Below are 18,246 nucleotides of genomic sequence, written 5' to 3'. Positions count from 1 at the left end.
GGCCCCAGTGAAAAGAACCTAAGGATCCAGGTGCCAGGTTGAATATGAGCCAACAGTGTGCTTTCACCACAGATGAGCCAGGCTGTTTCCTCAGCTCCATCGCAAGGACCATGGCCAGCATAACAAGGGGTGTAAGTATCACCTCTGCTTGGCACTAGCCCATCCGGAATAGTGTCCAGTTTGGGGCCTAAAGCATATTACCTGAGGGAGATGCTGAGGTGTCTGGGATGAAGAGGAGGCCAGGAAGTGAAAATAGCAACCTACAGCTATGCCAAGGGGTATTACGAAGACTACAGAACCAAGTATTTCTTGGATGTGAGAGATTTCCAGTTGCAGAAGAGGTCATGGCCACATATTGCATCCTGAGAGATTCAGGCTGTAGTTTGAGACACTAATGACAGCATTGGTGGAATCTCCATCCTTGGAATGGATCCTGAAAACTCAATTAGAAAAAGTATGGCTGACCCGACCAAGTGCTGGCAATAGTTCTGCTTTGAGCTGCAGGTTGAACCTCCAGAGGTACCTTCCAACCAACATTTCTGTGAGCCTATGGCATCTCCCTAAAAATGTGCCTCTGGCAAGAAAATGTAGATTATTATTCCTCCAGTAGCCATGGAGGATGTTGGGGCAGTATATTTCCCCTGTATGTGCTAAGCACGCAGAGGCCTGAAATGTGTCCTTGCCAATATGTGTCCACTTGACAAAAAGTGAAGAGCATTCTACACTCTTCTGCCAAAAACCAGAAAGTTCTATGATCTTGGCAAGCATAGTACATGAACCTAGGGTTGGCACACTCCTAAGGTATCTGCTCTCCCTTCTTTTTCTTGGATCAAAGGCAAAGATGGTTCAGCTGTACCCAGAGCGTGGTGAGGAGACATGTTGCTCAAAATATGCACACTGGTGATGCTGAGGCTGATCTGGCATATTCAGTGTATTTAAAATACTCACAGGACAAGGAGATCTTAATTTTAGAGCCAGATTTTAGAATTCCAAATTTTGTTTGATTCTGTGATAGGATTAGAAGTCCAGCTCGAAGAACGAAGATATGTGGCTGATGCCCTTGCTCTTCAGGGAGCAAATAAGCAGCAGCCTGGGGCTCCACCATTAAACTCCAGACTGCAACTCAACTCTTGCTCTGCGAGTGAGGCTTGAAGGAAGCTGAGCACCAAGCCAAAAGTCTGTCCCCAGGAAGGTCTAGGTTGGCAGGGAGTTTGAAGCATCAGGGCTGTTCTGTTGTGCAGAAACTGCTATGTGGAGGCATGACAAGGAAGAGTGACTCATTTGCTTTAGGACAGAGAGGATCAAGGAGGAGATGAATGGGAACGTCACAAATCAAATTGATTCAAGTGATTTTGTAAAATACAATTACTTCCGAGATTGTTTCTGCTACATACAGAAGCTGCTGCTGTAAGAAGCAGGAGCACTACATTAATGAAATAATGAATAGTAGATCATAGAATATAAAGAATAATAATATGAGCCCTTCAGAGGTGGTGGAGTTCTGCTGCAGTTTTGGTAGACCCTGTGCAGTCACTTTCTCTCACCTGTTTTCAGTATACCTATTGTGATTAGATGGGGAAGAAATAGGGTATCTTTCTCTTCTGTATCCTCCCCCACTTTCATTTCTAAGAGCTTTACCCTGTGCAAAAATTATCTGAGAACAAAAGGGCCGTCCTTTTTGTTCATAGTTACCCATTACGATCTCTTAGACCTTATATTCGTTCTAACTGCTATAGCCACCAATCTCAAATAAGCCACAATGTATATTGCTGCTTCTGTGGATCAGAAAAACACAACCATCTAAGGTAGTGCAGAAGAGACATCCAAGAACATTGCTCCCTGAAGTTTTATAATTAAAGAAAAATCTTATTACCAGCAACAGAATGTGTCACTTCAGAGGGTAGTTGCTTCAATTTTCTATTTCTTTGCAAGGTTCACTGTGAGTTTTCAGTACTTCAGTATCTCTTTTTAAAACATCTAACTTTGGAAAATAGTGCCAGTGCCTGGCAACATTGTTCAAACCTGATGGAGTCCACATCCCAAGACCAACATTTGTGTTTGGGGGATGTGGAAGGCTTTTAGATGTAATACCTTGTTCTGTGTCAATCTGATCCTCAGAAATGGGATAGTGCTATAGCCAGCTGACAGGGTGAGGATGGACAAACAGGAGCATTTAGGAGGTAAAGTTTTCTGCTTGCTCTTAGAAACATTCGCTCTTTAAGGGTCAACAGATACCTCTGAGCAGGACAGACTTATGTTCTCTCTGTGGAGTTTATAGGCCATGTTCTGAAACTATGCCCAGGGAAACCTCTCTGAATGTTTTTTTCTAGCATTTTCTTGAGAAAAGAGGTACATAATATGATAGGATTTCATTTTTACACTCTAAATATTGATTTATTCCTGTTTACCTCTTGCAGATCCACTCTCTTGGGCCCACACATTATAATACATCTTCACCTTCAGCTTCCCACTGATACTTCACACACTTTCAGTCCCTCCATCACCTCCGCTGTTCCTTCCTTCCCACTATGACCTCTGGAGTGTAGCCAGTGTAAGTATGACTGACTGGAGGCAGCTTCAGTAAAAGAGTTTAGATAATAATTAGTTTATAACTGAAAAATGAAAACTGAAAAATGTATGGGTAGCAGAGAAAAAGCGTGTTGTGAAAAGTACATTTCATTATACTAATTAATACATCCTTCAGGCATTTAAACTCTTCCCCACTAAAATGTCCTCACCTTCTGTATCAGGACAATAAACCTCAAGTAGCTTGAGTTATCTGAGTTTTATAGAAACTGAATTCCAACTGTGCACTGGTTGTCAATGCAGTGACAATGCCCAAAGCTTCCTCTTGTTAAGTGTCCCATAACTGAACCTTTAACTTTGAGTGAACTTCATCAGGGGACTTCTAAGTCTCCTTGTGTTAGAGAAGATGTGACCTAATCAGTGTCCAGCCTGAGAGATGGGATGATGGTATGGGCTAACATTCATTCCTGTAAGGTGCTGTCTTCATCAAGTGGAATCTTAACGTGAACTGCTGTGGAGGAAAGTCACTCCAGTAAACTCAGATTAAAACTCTTCATATTTTGGTCCTGTCAGAACACTTCATTTCAATATAAATTAGTAAAACCTAATGTAGACATCTTCCCTAACTATATTTTAAAAATCAGGTTGATATATCCTGCCATGAATAATGAAAATTTCAAGTCCTGTAGTTCTGACTTGCAATGAGAACAAATGGTGAAATGTCAAAGTATCCCACTGGATAAAAATGTTTTCTTTCTCAGCTGTGCTGTTCGGGAATTGGGTAGGATGACATGTTTCTATACTTATTTTTTATAGTATGTGTACATCCTGAGACTGCTGGGGTAATTTTAAAACAGACCTTTCTATCCAAAAGTAAAATTGGCACGTAGCCTTTTGATTCAGTTAACAGATGGTGTATGGTATTTATGAGAACAGTTGTTAAATGCTTTACAATGTGACTCACCACACTGATAGCTGCATACTAATGGAAAGTGGACGGTGCTATCACATCTACAAGTGCTGTATTGTTGAGGGGAGCTGGTTAAGCTGATTTATACAAACAGTTGCCCTCAGAAGTTCAGTCTAGAATATTCGGATTCTTTCTCAAAGTACTGTTTTTATGGAGCGGAAACCTGCTAACCTTACTAAAAAAAAAGAAAATATTTTAAACCAGAACTTAGACCTTAGTTTCTGGGGGGAGGGGGAAATAGAGTTCAGCAGTTAATTGTGTTTATTTTTTAGAATTAATTTCTGAGCTGGATGATAATTCTAGTTGCTCACTGAAATTATCTAGGGAAAAATAAAATGTAGCTATGATGCTGATATCAGTACATGATATATTAGCTGTTAATCAGACCAGCTAGAAGGCATCCTTGCCTTTTCTTGGTATAAGTTATGAAGAATTTTAGATAGAAATTTGTTTTGTCCATTTTTACAATCTTAAATAAATTGTTCTAGAACAACATGATTGAATTTAATTCAATTCAGGTTTTATTTAAAAACCTTTTCTATGAGTTTTTTCGATGAAACACTCTTTCTATCAGTTATTTCAAGAGCTGGAGAAACCACTGAAAGCATGCCACACATTTTATGAAATTAAAAGGACCATAAAACAGGCCTAAACCAAAAGACCATGAAAATTATTGCAAAGACAACTAGATATCATTGTTAAAACACTTATTTTGTTGCCTTTATCTTGTGTTTGTTTAGGTTGCTTTGGTTTGCCTTTGAATGGTAAAACAGCCTTAATAGAAACCCTGCAGCTGAAGTGACATCAGCGTCACCGCTACAGCTTACTGTAGTTCATATGAATAAAAATAAGCCCTGATACAACCAGAATAAAATTACAGACCTCATTCTCTCCAGCCCCTGCATTGCATAGACAGACTGGGGACCCAAGGGAATGGCCCCTGATGTAGAGAGTCATACAGAAGATGCAGTTTAACCTTTTTCCCAGGATCTGAAAGAAGCCAAACTCCACAAAGTACCCAAAATACACCAGACAGAGGGCAGCCCCAAATTGTCCTCTGGTTCTTCATCGTCTATGCAGGAATGTCACTTATCTAAAGTTGGAGTTTGGATTTAGGGGCATCCAAGCAAAGGGGGCAGCTGGAAAACAGCAGTCTGGGGCAATGCCAGAGGCTCCCAACAAGCCCAGGAGAATTTTAACATTCCCCTGCTGCTCCCATGAATAATCAAACCTTATTTAAACTGTCTGGGGATTATTTTCTTCTCCTTCAGTTTCCACTAAGCCTTAGTAAGTATAGTGAGATTCCGGTGGGATCATTAGCAGAGTAAAGTACTATTTGTGCCATAGGCAACCACACAGCATCTGGTGGCAAAGGTTGGAGAGACACATGTTATATTCACATGATGTTGCAGTGTGGTTCTCTTTACTCAGATGCCTGTTTGCACTTTGGCTGCAGTGTAATATAGGGGAGATACAGAGACAGAGGCTGCTGCAGGTACCGACCTTCTGGGGAGACCACTGACCCAGCAGCCTGCTCTTAAATCACCACCTGTGACTGGTAGGGCTGAAGCTCCTCCCAAACTCTGCATTTTGGCTGCAGAGACCTCACCTCTCTGGCAATGGTGCAGACTGGATTCCCAGGTACAACTGAAGGTCCCATCCTGAGGCTGCAACTGTACAACTGCTTGTTGTTGTACATTTACCTGCATATCCAGGTGGCTTCATGGAAATCAATTAATTTACCTAAGACAGTGAATTATATATTAGTGTGTTTGACAAAAGGGGATGCAAAAGTTTGCAGTGTCAGGGTTTCACTAAAATTCTAGTCATCCAAACAAAAGTGACAAATAAAAGGAAACAAGTATGAAGTTCAGAGTTGGTCAGCTCAAATAAAAATTTGCCTTAAACTCTCCTTAATATGCCTTGATTTTCATCCAGCTATTGCCCTTTTTTAAAGAAAATAAAACTTTCCTTTGCTGTCTTCTAAAAACCCCCAAAATCTGCAAACTCTATAGGAAAGAGCAGCAAAAGTAGAGGGGTTGGAGGAACTGATTAATGAGCTAAAAAATACATAGAGCTTGGTGAAGCAGTGGCTTGCAGGCAGTATGATAAGTCTACAAATATTTGCAGGCTGTAAATACCACGGACAGGAATTTAGTAGGACACAGTCAAGCATAATCAGGGCTAAAAAGAGAGGAAAAAAGAGTATATGCTGGGAGTTGAGGAAAAAGGCTTGCCACTGAGATGCAATAGATCTGGGAATTAATAGATGTCATGCATGTCCTGCGGGGAACCATGCCGTGTTGGTAAGTAAATAGGCTGAAAGAGATGACAGGACTGTTCATCTTGAACTACTGGGCTAAGGTGACTTGTTAAATCTCAGCCATTAATGCATACATGCTTAGCTTTCAAGAGCTGGCTCGGCTGTGTGTTTAACATGGGCTGGCAGGCTGTTTCCCAGGCCTGATGCAAATTTGGGCCGGCTGTGCCACCCACCCCACAGAAGGCTGAGGCAGGTCTCAGGTCTGCCAGTGCAGAGTCACGGTCTTGCTTGTCACTGCTGGGTGGGTACGAGGCTGGATGGGGCAGAACTGTCTCTTGTGAAGGTTTCACCCTATGTAGGCTCAAAACAGGAAAAATTGAACTAGACCCTTTTAAAACTTGTGGAAGGCCAGTGAGGGTGTTGGGGTAACAGAGCCAGGTCTGTAAGGAGATCTCTGCCCTGGCCATCCAGGGGAGGTTTCTGCTTGGGTTCCTCTACATCACCCCAGCAAGGTCTCAGGCTCAGCAGAAATACATTTTTTCCTCTGCCTCTGTCTCCAAAGTGCTTCTGGATGGTGCATCTTCTTCAGCAGCAAAAGGGGGTGAAGGTTTGTCCCACTGTGCCACGGCGCGCAGCCCCAGGAAGAGCCAGGCTGACCCAGCTCCAATCCCCTGCCAAGCCCTGGTTGCAGGATCAGGATCGGGATCGGGCAGGAAAACCTCTGGCCAGCCTTTCCCTGGCCACTCCCAGCTCGGAGACCTCTGAACAAAATGTTCCCGGCTGGGAACTGCAAACAAGTTTGCTCCTTGTTGCAGATCTGACAAAGACCTTACACACCCCAAAGACAGTCCCTCTCGCTCCTCCCTGCCCCCCCAGCGGCCCATGAAAGAAAGTACTTCCACTACGGCTCTTGGCTGTCACTAATGGAGAGTTATTTCCTGCTCAGGGCTTGCTGGACTTGGGCTCTGGAAATGGGAAATTCCACCCTGAAACCAGCAGGAACTTATTTCACTGACCAAAGTCCGTCCTGTCTCCGTGTCTTTCTGCAGGAATTTTTCCTGTGAGAAACGGGTGGGTTCTGGGGTGGAAAAAGGAGCTTTGTCGAAGTTTTTAACCAGCCTGATTATATCCGCCACAGGAAAAGCATTGTAAAATGAGCCCTTAGTGAATTAGTAATCTACTAAACTAGAATTTAGAAGGAAAATTAATTCAATTAAATCAGGACTTTATTCACAGACTAGAGCTAGCAGGTTTTATTACAGCCAGTCCACTCTAGCCTGCATCCTGTCTGCAAAAGTAAGGCCATTTGATCACATAAAGCTAATACTCTAAATTAATAAAGCCAGCACTGAGATTATGCGGTACAAGATGAGAAGGCCTTTAGGTCTTGTACTTCAGCTGGAAAAGGCACTGCTTTTGCACTGGTGTGTTTACTGGTTTCCCTTCCCAGCATGTTGTGACTTGCAAGTACGCTTCCATGAGTGAAAACAAATGTACAGCTGTTAGCTCATCACCCTAACCTATGCACAGTCTGATTTTTGACTTTATGCACTGCAGTACTGCTGTACTTTAAAACACATTAATGTACACACATTTTTCTCTCCCTGGTTCTGTGCAAGGGCTGAGCACGTGGCGAGCCAGGAAGCTGTGGGTTATATGTCTCTAAATATGGTTTCTAAGCAGTTTGAATTTAAATATCATCAGGTTAAACAGATGCAAGAAGAAAATGACCTCTCTGACTGACAGGCACGGAGCAAAGCTGTGTGTGGGGAGTTTGCACAGCAGAGCCGACCAGCTGCGGCAGAGGCAGAGGAGGAGCAGGGAGCCCGCGGGCAGCCAGCCACGTGGCAAAGGGAGAGCTCGAGCTTTCGGGGAAAGGGAGGAAAACCCAGGCAAGGCTGACCTGCTGGGTCCAGAGCACTGCCAGCTCCCCTGTTACAAGGGGCTGGCAATGGCCAGGACTTTCCTACAGGCATGGTTTTGCAGGGATAAGATTTGGAATAAAAAGCCATAAATGGAGTTAGAAAAGAGAAAAAGTGAAGAAGCATTTAATGCAGTGGTAAATGAGATTATTTTTGTTAGAACAGTAAAGGATAAGGCCAGAAGGAGCAAAGTACAATTCTTGGCCACAGGCTCTGGTGTCCTTCTGGCTGGTTTTGCAGGACCAGTGGCACTGAGGTGGTCTGCAAGAGGCTCTGCCTTTGCTCCTGCAGCCAAGCTATCGCGCTCCCCAGCCAGCCCTCTGTTTCGCCTCCCGTGGCTGGGCTTGGAGCTTGGCAGCCCTGGGTGAGGCACCCCCAGCGCCGTGCCTCGCTGCCACCCGCGTCCCCCTGGCACCCGGGTCCCACAGAGCATATGCTGCCCGTGACCAGCGCGCAGGCGAGCAGCTTCCCACATGTGCTCCCAGGGTCTCCCGATTGGTGTGCTCGGCAGAAGGGGCTGGCCCTTGAAGTCAGCTCCTGTGCCTGTGACAGATGATATTTTTATGCAAGAAAACAAAACCAGGCTATCTGATGGACTGCATTATCTTTCCACACAGCTTGGAGCTACAGCTGCAAAGTAAGAAGTTTTATGCTTAGACTTTCAAACTGTGAGTGGAATTCAAACAGCAGTTTTAAACACCTACTTTTTTTTTTTTTTTTTTTTTACTTTTGTGTCTGTGTCTGTGTGTGTGCAACTTTGCATGAAGTATATATATCTGCATAATAACTTTTCATTATCAAGCAAGCTGTTGCAAATTCTTGTAAGATGAAATAATTACTGCTTTGGAAAACTTCACTAAGTGTTAGCTGCATTTGCAGCTGGACGAATAAATGTATATTGAGGAGGAGGAGGATGCTCTTTTCAGTGAATGCAATTAGTCTAGCTGGAAATGGTTTCAAATTATCTTTTCCACTGGAAAATGTGTTTGAGCAGACTGGTGGTGTTGAGGGAGAATCTCCCGGGATTTATCAGCAAATGTCAGGCTGGTCTCTGTGTCTTTGTCATGGGTGTCATTAGATGTTTGCTTGTGTATGGATAGGGATTAGGTTAAAACCTGCTGTTACCATTGTGTGGCACTGCGCTCGCCAGATGAAAAATCTGTTGGTACCAGGTGTTAGCAAGCTGGCCAGTTAACGATGATTGCAGGAAATCAGTTTAAGAGAACATTGTCCATTATGATGCAGATTTATAGTAATAATTTTAATGTATATATAGCACTTACTAGTGCACAGGAGGATCAGTCTTGTAGCTGAAACATTAATAACGTGCTCTTTCTTGCATGGGTTTGAATAGGAATAATGAAATGGTTTTCCGTGGGAGAGCTCTAGTGGCTGATGCCCAGGTCAGGGGTCCAAACCTGAGCAGACTTTCTGCGACCCCAGGCTTGTGGTATTTTTACTTTCCTATGGGAACTGTCCAGGATGGTCTAGGATGACCTTTGTCATCCGAGGTTGTTATTTTATATACAGAGTTGAGTGAAAAGAGCTGTATGTTGGAACTTTTCTTGATTCACTTAAATGTTAGTAAAAGTTGAGATACATGCTTTTAATAATAATAAAAAAAGTTGTTTCAAATTCTGTCTGGATTGTTCCACAGCTCTCTCTAGCTACCCGAAACAATCCAACACCCTTCACAATTTAACATATATTTTCCTTAGAAAGCAAACAACTTCATGTTTCTGTGCCTTGGCAAGTGCATTTCATCAGTTTATACTTTTATATTCTGGTGGACCCAGGTGAAATTCAAAGGTGATAAGAAAAGAAAAAATCAGTGGCTTGTTATTGCTAACTCAGTGTGACAGAAATCCCATCCCCTGTGGATACACCACCACTCATTCTCCATCTGGGCACGTCCAGATGACACAGCAACACAAACACCATTCAGATGAGGTGTGGGCATACAAGTGCAGTTCTGCTGAATTAGTCAGAGCATATAACATGGGATGTATACCAGCTTTGTACAACTGGCAATGACGCAATGCAGTCCATTGCCTGGTACAAAGTAAATGTCAATATTTCTTTAACAAATGAACTGCTAGAGTAAATCTATACTATTTTGCTAGTCTTACATCATTGGTTGCAGAGTTTTTGTTACAGCACTGGGATCTCTAAATTCAGATTTACAGTATCATCAAGCTATGGCCTGAATGAATCTGAACTTACTGGAAACAATACAGTGATGATAAATTTCCCTTACCTTCATTCCTTTCCTGTATCTTTTGTTGGTCACTACAGCAGGGACACCCTGGATTTGTCTAGCAGAGCAAAACAGTGTTTTTCCCAAAGCCGAACTTGACACATTGACAAAAATGCTCCCACAGTGAAAATCAAGAAATGCAATGTATTTCAGCCAGAGGGGCCGTCTTAATTGATGTGGAGGAAATCCTAAATGGAAGACATTTTAACCAAAACTGTGAATTAATGTATAATGAATTAGTGTTCTGTGTTGAACAAATTGCAGTATTTTTATTTCAATGTTAAAATCAATCCATTTTCTTTCCATTTCCTAAAATATAAAATGAATGTAAAAAACCCCCAACAACTCTAGGCACATACAGATATGCTTTTCAGTGGCCTGTCCTTTAAATGCTGATGTAAAGTCTTTAAACTAAAGGGCCTCTTTAATCCTTATAATGTAAAGCATTTCCTTTTCATGTGACATAGTCTGGTTCTTCTTGTTCCCTTAATTTGGCAATCTTTATTAGATATTGCTACCTAGATAGAATGGGCCAGACTCTCAGCTAGGCAAGCGTGAATAAAGAATAACTTCATCAAAGTCACTGAGATGACCCTGGGTTCATTCCAGTGTGACCAGAGTTGGAATGTGGCTCAATACATGCAGCTGGCATCCCTGCCAGGCTGGGCGAGGAGGTAAATGAAGGGCTGCTGCAGTGGTGCTAGCAGAAGGATGGCTGTGGTCCTGCCACTTTCCAGTTGCTTTCAACTGCAGCTTTTTCCAAAAGAAAAAATTAAACAGCACAGTCTCACTTCTATTCCACCAACTTCAGTTATGTCTCTTCAAACTATACATGGTTTAGCAGAAAGCTGCTAAAACCAACTACTTGCTGTCATACCTTGTGTAACCCTTTGACATACACCTCAAGCAATAAAGTGCATGTGTGACTATTTTCTTTCCTCCTGCTCAGAAAGATTTTAGGGTTTCCTTGAGAGCTTTTAGGGTTTTTTGTTCTTTACTGGTGATGTTGTTTTAGGAAACTTGGCTTCTTGCTGTGAAAGTACAGCACTCTGTGATACTCTGGGACCTCCTGGATGCTGCTTCCCCATTCCTAGAGAAAGTTCTGTTTCCGCCTCTGTTTTGTGATGATAACCACACTGTTCCCATGGCCACTTACCCAGCAAAATCACTCCCAGGTCTTTGTTGTGGAGAGGCTAATGGGATTATTTTCTCCTATAGGTGGGGCTTCCTTATGATCATTTTGATTTCCCTGTTCTGCATACTAGGATAGTCCAGAGCTGCTGTCCTAAAGAGAGGAAAGGTTTTGTGTGGCTATGTGCAGACTCTGTTTTATCTTCTGAAATTCATCTCAAAGGCATAAGCTGGCCATTTATCAGATGGGAGAGCCAGCTCCCACTGCTATTGCTGGTCAGAAATGGCTGGTTTATATCTCTCTTGCTGCAGCTAAAGAACTCAGTTCTGTGATGTTTTTACCAATAGCAATTCACCTCTGCTAGTTGGAAATGTCAAAGCTAAAAAAGGATCTTAAGGGGAGGACTCCGCAGAGGGTCTGGGATGTGGCTGGTTTCCTGGTTACTCTGAACAGGAAACAAAAACATGGTATGTTCAGATTTTAAGGAGTTCATTACAAGTGCTACCTGCTCTGTGGATTTCCAGGGATGCTCAAGTCCCAGACATTCAGCATCACTGAGAAAAAACACCAACAAAGCCAACAGGCAGGAGGGTGCCTGTTCAGCTGTGGTGCTTCACAAGTTCCTAGAATGAAATGTACTCATATCTGCCACTGAAGTGGGGATTAGATGAAGCTAAGGCACAGCTGAACTGTAGCTAAAATAGTTTCTTCTGAAGTACTTTTTATCATTACTCAAATACTTTTGTGCTATGTGGGCATGTTCTCAACAACAGCACTCTATTAGTCCGAAATAACTTCCTAAATTCCATCTGTACAGGCACAAGGTTTACCTGTAACACAAAACATTCATAGAATGTAGGCCTAATTACAAAACTTTTATAAATATTTATAGTATTTTATCAAAACTTTAACCTTTTATAAGTATTTAGGATTCTGTTGCATCTGGCACTGATGGCAAGAATGTATCACAGGCTGTTGTTTTGGAATAAGTAGTTCCACGCAGAAACTAGAAAAATGCACTTGATGTTTTTATTTTAAAAATTAATATTCTGCTTCCACATGCGTTTGTAAGATGGGGATGTTGTCATGCAGTTAGTCAATAAGGGCTATGAAAGGGATCAAGCAAAAGAAGAGAAGCGGTGGCTTAGCAGATGCAAGAGTCCGCAAATTCAAGGAGGTTTGTGGGCCTAAGAGATAACATCTCAGCTGCAGCACTGCTAATATCACTGTTTTTTCAGGCCTGAGAAGTATCACACTATAATCTCATAAAATATTTGTGAACTGAGGCCTTTGAGTCACCTGAGAGAAGCTGTCCAGAAGCAATGTGTGAAAGGAAGGGAGTTACAGGGCAAAGGGAAGCACTGAAAAAATAGACTCATGTTATACTACACAAATGCTTCTTGAAGCTGAAAATGAGAAAGCACAAAAGCTGGCAAGGGGAAAGATGCGGGTATGAGTAAGAGTCATGTACCTCTGATGCTGTTTTTTTACCCGTTGTGCTATGTGTTTTGTGCCTTAGAGTGAATGAATAATACTGTTTTGAAGACAAATTAAGTTACCTTAATTAATGCATAATACATTGTTTTGAAGACAAATTAAATTACCTTAATTAAATTGCTGGTTGTGGGTTCTCAGAAGAAAAAGGTGCATCCATGTGTCAAAGGTAGGTGCATCATTTGGGTTCACACACTTGTAAGGGGGACGTGCAGGGCAGGAGGGAGGTGCACTGCTGAGCAACCCAGACCACAAACTCTCCAGCTCTGTCCAGAAAAACTAGAGGGATCCCAAACACAGTCAATCCCAAAACCTTTACAACCACAACTGGGTTTTCAACATTTAAACACTAGCTGTTTCAGTGTCACTGCATTATGTCCTGAAATTACAGCAGTGTGAATGGCGTATCTGGCCATCACAAAACCCCCTAGCTTTTTCAGCAGTTTGTATAACATACAGAACCAGCAACTGATGTGGTTTAAGTTATGTCTGTCCCTCTATGAATAAGAGCCCTTTCCCTGGCATACTACTGCAGTAACACAAATAGAGAAATTAAGTCTATTTTAAACAGGGGGCATTTATAGACCGAAGTTGTGAGCAAACTAGTAGGACTGACTCTAATACTTTGGCCAATGAAAATACTTTAGCCAATGAAAAAAAAAGACTGAAAATAATTTTGGATATTTTCTGTCATTTTCTCAAGCTGAAACTAAAAATTCCAATCCATATCTTTATGCCTTGATACATATCTTTACAACTTTATATCTTTACACTTACTTTCATGTCTTCATCCCTATCTTTATTAACCAGCAGAATTTAGGCTTCCCTAATTCTAACTCTTAGAAACAAATGTGGATTTACCTTTTGTGCAAGGTAGGATTCTAGCCTTGATGTAAACCAAGAAAATGCATCTCAAAAGAAAATCCAGGCAACTGAAATGGAAAATAATTAAAGGCAACATAAATATTCATGATTTTTAAGCACTTAAGTTTTTAATGGGTGGCTGGAGCAGAGTCCAGTTTTTAGGTTGAACAGTGTTGCAAATCCACTAAACCTAATGAGAATAAAAATAACATATAATTAAGGTGCCTCAAACACTTCATAAACTCTTCAGAGAACTCCCTCCTGTGTAATTTCTGACTTTGGAGCATTCTGCACTGAAGCACAGGAACAGCAACCACATGCAGCTCAGGCTGGGGAGGAAAGGTGAGGGTACTCTGACCGTTGTTGTATCAAGCCAGCAATATCAGGAAGGAGGGCTGTGACTATATTTGCTGGAATTTGGCAGGGCTTAAAATTTAAAACATTGCCAAATGCCAAGAGAGCTGTGATACCAATACAGGATCAGGATATCAGTATCAGCATAGTCTGACATGCCTGAACATGAGCGTCAGTGTTGAGGATGCCTGCGTTGTTGGTATTTCATCATTTTAATTGCAATAACACCTAGAGGTTAAGCCCCGCCGTGCCAGCTGCACATAGTCCATGGCAGTACACCTACACGGTGTCTGCACTCCATGTGTTCTGCTCTACTCACAAGAAAATACCCATGACCTCAGCTTTGAGGTGGTTTAAGCAACCTCGCCTGGCTACAGGGCAGAGGTAGGTTATAACCTTGCCCACTCTCAATGATAAATCTGAGGCCTTGCCTGGATCCTGCATTTTCCAAAAGCCTTTCCGCTATTTCCATGGAGGGAAGAGAAAATTTTACTCTCTCTGTCAGTAATATGTGGGTGCGAATCCCTGCAGGCTGGGGAGCGACAGCACTGTGTCCTGCCATGTCCACAGCAAGTGCCTTCACCCTCGAGAGCATTGCATAGGCTGCAGGAGGCACGGCTGCTGCTCCCTCCAGCGATACCCCTGGGTTTAGTGGGAGGGATGCCAGGAGGTGCTCTGGCAGTCCTTCCTGAAGCAGCTACTCAGGCACAGTGGAAGAGTGCTGCATTGTCCCTTGGGCACCATTGCACTCAGTTACTCCATCATGCCTCCAAAGAACTCAGGCACCAAGCTTCAACACCTTAAATTACACCGCTAGGATCAGGAGCTGTGATGCCTCAGGTGGATATACAAGTAAGACATGCTAAAACTCACTATTTCCAAGCAAGTAAATAAAAATAACATTCCCCTCATTTTCCTCACTATCTCCATCCCAACATGGATTAAACAAGCATACAGATGTTAGCAGAAGGAGATGCCAAAGGGTAGAATGTTTTATATAGATTATTTGCATGCACAACTCACGTATAGTCAAGAGCAGTGATTTCAGGTGCTGCCAGCTTGGCTGTCCGGTACTGAAAACAGAGAGGAGCATGCCTCTTTCACGTCCCAAATACAATTTTCTGCAATACTGAAGTTGGCAGTCTGTAAGTGATATATCTACTCTTCATTACTGCTCTTCAATGGGGTACAAAGACTTTGGGATGTAGGCACTGTTCCTTTTTTACATTTTGAAGTTGACCTCCATTTACATCTTCCCCCAGACCTCAAATTGCCAAATCCTTCTGAGAGACATCTCTATGGAATTGAGAAGCCGCTCCATACCCTTTGTAAATGCAAATTAACTAATCTTGCAGGAGTAATTGACAGAAAAGTAATTTCCCTTTATCATGACAAACTATTGCAGTATGAGAGTAATGACTACAATTTAAGCAACTATGAATTGTGCATTAGGGAGCTCTAGGCCTGAATATTGCTCACAATGAAATTTAAATTGCATTTTTTCTGCATCTAGCTGTTTATAAATAACACTGAAGTTACAACCACAACAGTCATTTTTGTCTCCAATTTCTTATTGTCACTGACAGTCGAAATAAAAAATATAGCTAGCTGATGGTCAGTGCAATAAATAGAGGTTAAAATACTCTTTGTTGCACCCAAACTTCACTAGAAATGGGAACAAACCAGAACCTTGCATCAAACCACAGCATGGAGTGTAAGAGCTTCAAAAACCTAAGCAAAACATTGAGCAGCTAGGATCTCTTTCAATGAGGGTAATAAAAATATTTTTTTTTTAAAACAAAGAAGAAAAGGATACAAGGCTTCTTGAACTCTGTCATATAGATTGAGATTTTGATACAAAATTCTGGCTTGGACATAACTCTCAACCTCCCTGGTAACTGTACTTAGGTGCAGAAGAGTAAGTAGTTTAATATGCATTGTAGTAGTCTCCAAAACCTGCTGAATCCTGCACACTCAAGTACTTGCACAGGTGTGCTGTAAGCTCTACAGCTTTCAGTCATTTGTAATGCACTCCATGCTTGCATCCATGGTGCAGCAACAACCCTCTTGTACTGTGCCGGGCTTCCCACATGCTTGCCGCTGAAATCCTTTGTGAGACTGATCTTCTTGTGAATAAGGGATAACTAAGAGACAGTCCTGCTGGTGGTTTTGATATGGCTATTTTTACAGCTCGTCAGCATGATAGAGTACACCAGCAATCCTCTCATAACCACTGCAGATCTTCCCAGAGGGTTGGAGCTCAGGGTCTGGCACCCATTCTTTACGTGTGTTTTACTATGTGTGGACACAAAATCCATGAGGGCATTTCTTAGGAACGTCAGAGCAGGTTAAGTTGCCCATGCAGCTTTAGTCACAGCCATCTCCACGCTGCATTTTATAGGTGGGATGAGCATAGTCTGTCCTTTACCCCATGGACAGTGATGCTGGAGCTGGTAAAGGCAGCCACATCTGCACTGGGAGTGTGCTGCTTTTCCTCCAGCCCAGTGCCACATGCATATACCCAGAAACTCTCTGCTTCTTGGAAATGCTTTGTCTGAGAAATGCAGTGCTACCCAAAAAGTAGGAGAGCAATGTGATAACGTTTTCTTTATATATATTTTAAATACCTTTTATTGCTTTACAGTTTAGCCATTGTCCTCTAATTTCTCCCTGTTTTTACAATAGGAATGAGTGCTCAAGGGCTTCAAAGAGCAAAAAGAATGTGATGAGGCACAGGGTGGGATTGGTAAAGCAGACATAGGGCATGGCATCAAGAAATGCAAAGCACAGCAGACATGGGCATTGCTGTATGAGCATTGTCTTGACTAAATGGAAATGAGCATCTATTACATTTTTATAAATGACGCAAAAATAATCATAGGTAGAGATAAACTAGCTCCAGTGTGAATACAAGCTCTGCTGCATGCTCCTCTGTGATAATGGGATGATTTACTGATGTAAAGATTTTTTTTGCTGCAGTCTGTGAATTAGCTAGCATAGCTGTGTATGCATGATATAAAAAAATACCCTGGTTTTGTAATGGCCCTCACAGGGAGGGTGTAAAATATCTAGAAGATCAGTGGAAAAAAAGACAGGCTGAAATAGCAATAAAGAGGTAAATGAATAATTTTGTGCATGCAGGGCTCTTCCTCAGGGTTTTTTTGGAAGTATCCCTAACACTGGTTTCTCTGACCCTTTCTTACCACTTTGTAATGTTAGAGAGGTACAGATATCAAAACTATCTAATTCCTGTGAAGGAGCAAAGGAAATAAATAACCTAAAGATGCAAATTCCTGTGCTGCCAAAAAAAAAAAAGATCATGATTAATGGAAGACATAGTTTCATGTGACAGTTAGTGGGAATTTACCTTGAAAAAAGGAATATTCAGTCTGAAAACATACACCTTGAACCTGGTTGCAATTGAAAGCCACTACAGTAGAACAAATTGGAAACCTTTTAGTAGTGGTTAAAATATTTTATTTTTAACTGAGACCTGCATATTAGCTTCAGTCTGAGAATAAATATTTTGAGTCAAGAATTTTTTGATAGAAATCTATAATTACATTTGCAATATTGCTGGTATCCATCTACTTAGCAAAGACTCTGACTTTATTAGCTATTTAATCATCTGAAATACTCTATTACCAAATGCTCAGGGAGAACAATGTCTCTGTCAGATTCTGCAGCTGTTGGGTTGTGTGTTTAATAACCTGTTATATTTCAGACCCTGTAGAAATTAGTCATTGAAACTATTCTTCTTTTAATCAGTCCCCAGATTAAAGATATAGCCAAACTAAATCTTTCTTTGAAGCTAGCTTAACAGTTTTCATCCTCACCTAAGATTTAGATTCCCTCAAAGTCTCTGTCAGCAATCTGTGTTCCTCCAAAATGTTTTAAAAGTTACGATTTTAAGGTCATGTCCTAGTGTGTGCTGCAGCTGATGGGGACTCTGCTGTGACCTCAGTGGGAGCAGGGGTGGGGAACACCTGGTGATGTGCCTCCAGAGCCAAGGCACCTGCAGGTTATCTAACCAGCAATCCTATCTGATGATGAACCTCCAAACTGCCAAGAAAATGATGGAAATAAGGCCACACTTGCCAGCGGGGATGCAGTTCTGATGTAAATGGGAGTGACTGACTCCCAGTCCCTCTCCTCCTTTCTCCATGTGGTTGCCTCCTGGAGGCAGCCCCAGGCAATATGACCTGGGGGAATATTATTCACCATGCTCTGTCCAGCTCCATGTCTTTCCTCCAGGAGACACTGTGGGGACAGAACTGCAACAGGAAAGTCTCCAGAAGTTTGGCAGGGCTTAGAAAGCATACAAAAATGTTAGAGACCATGTGCTTCATTCTACTGGTAGTGCTGCACCCATAAGTAAATCCCACATCTTTTCTGCACACAAGGTGTCTCTAGCCAAGTTAGTCAAGGAGACCAGCCTTTGCTAACTATGTTATTTGGCTAACA

At 42.1% G+C, this 18,246-nt stretch overlaps 1 protein-coding gene across 1 annotated transcript in view; it reads left to right on the top strand.

Annotated features, from left to right (window-relative positions):
- The first annotated feature begins 8,233 nt into the window (after positions 1 to 8,233).
- The window catches only part of STARD13 (StAR related lipid transfer domain containing 13), a 297,402-nt gene continuing 287,389 nt past the window's right edge, over positions 8,234 to 18,246 (top strand). The window contains exon 1 of the mRNA XM_055702062.1: positions 8,234 to 8,318. The gene's annotated coding sequence lies outside the window, so the exon portion shown is untranslated. The remainder of the gene's footprint in view (positions 8,319 to 18,246) is intronic.

This window comes from Falco cherrug, chromosome 2 (assembly GCF_023634085.1).
Source record: "Falco cherrug isolate bFalChe1 chromosome 2, bFalChe1.pri, whole genome shotgun sequence".
Classification (NCBI taxonomy): Eukaryota; Metazoa; Chordata; class Aves; order Falconiformes; family Falconidae; genus Falco; species Falco cherrug.
The sequence above is the reverse complement of the archived record's forward strand: the minus strand, read 5'-3'. Positions and strand labels throughout refer to the sequence as shown.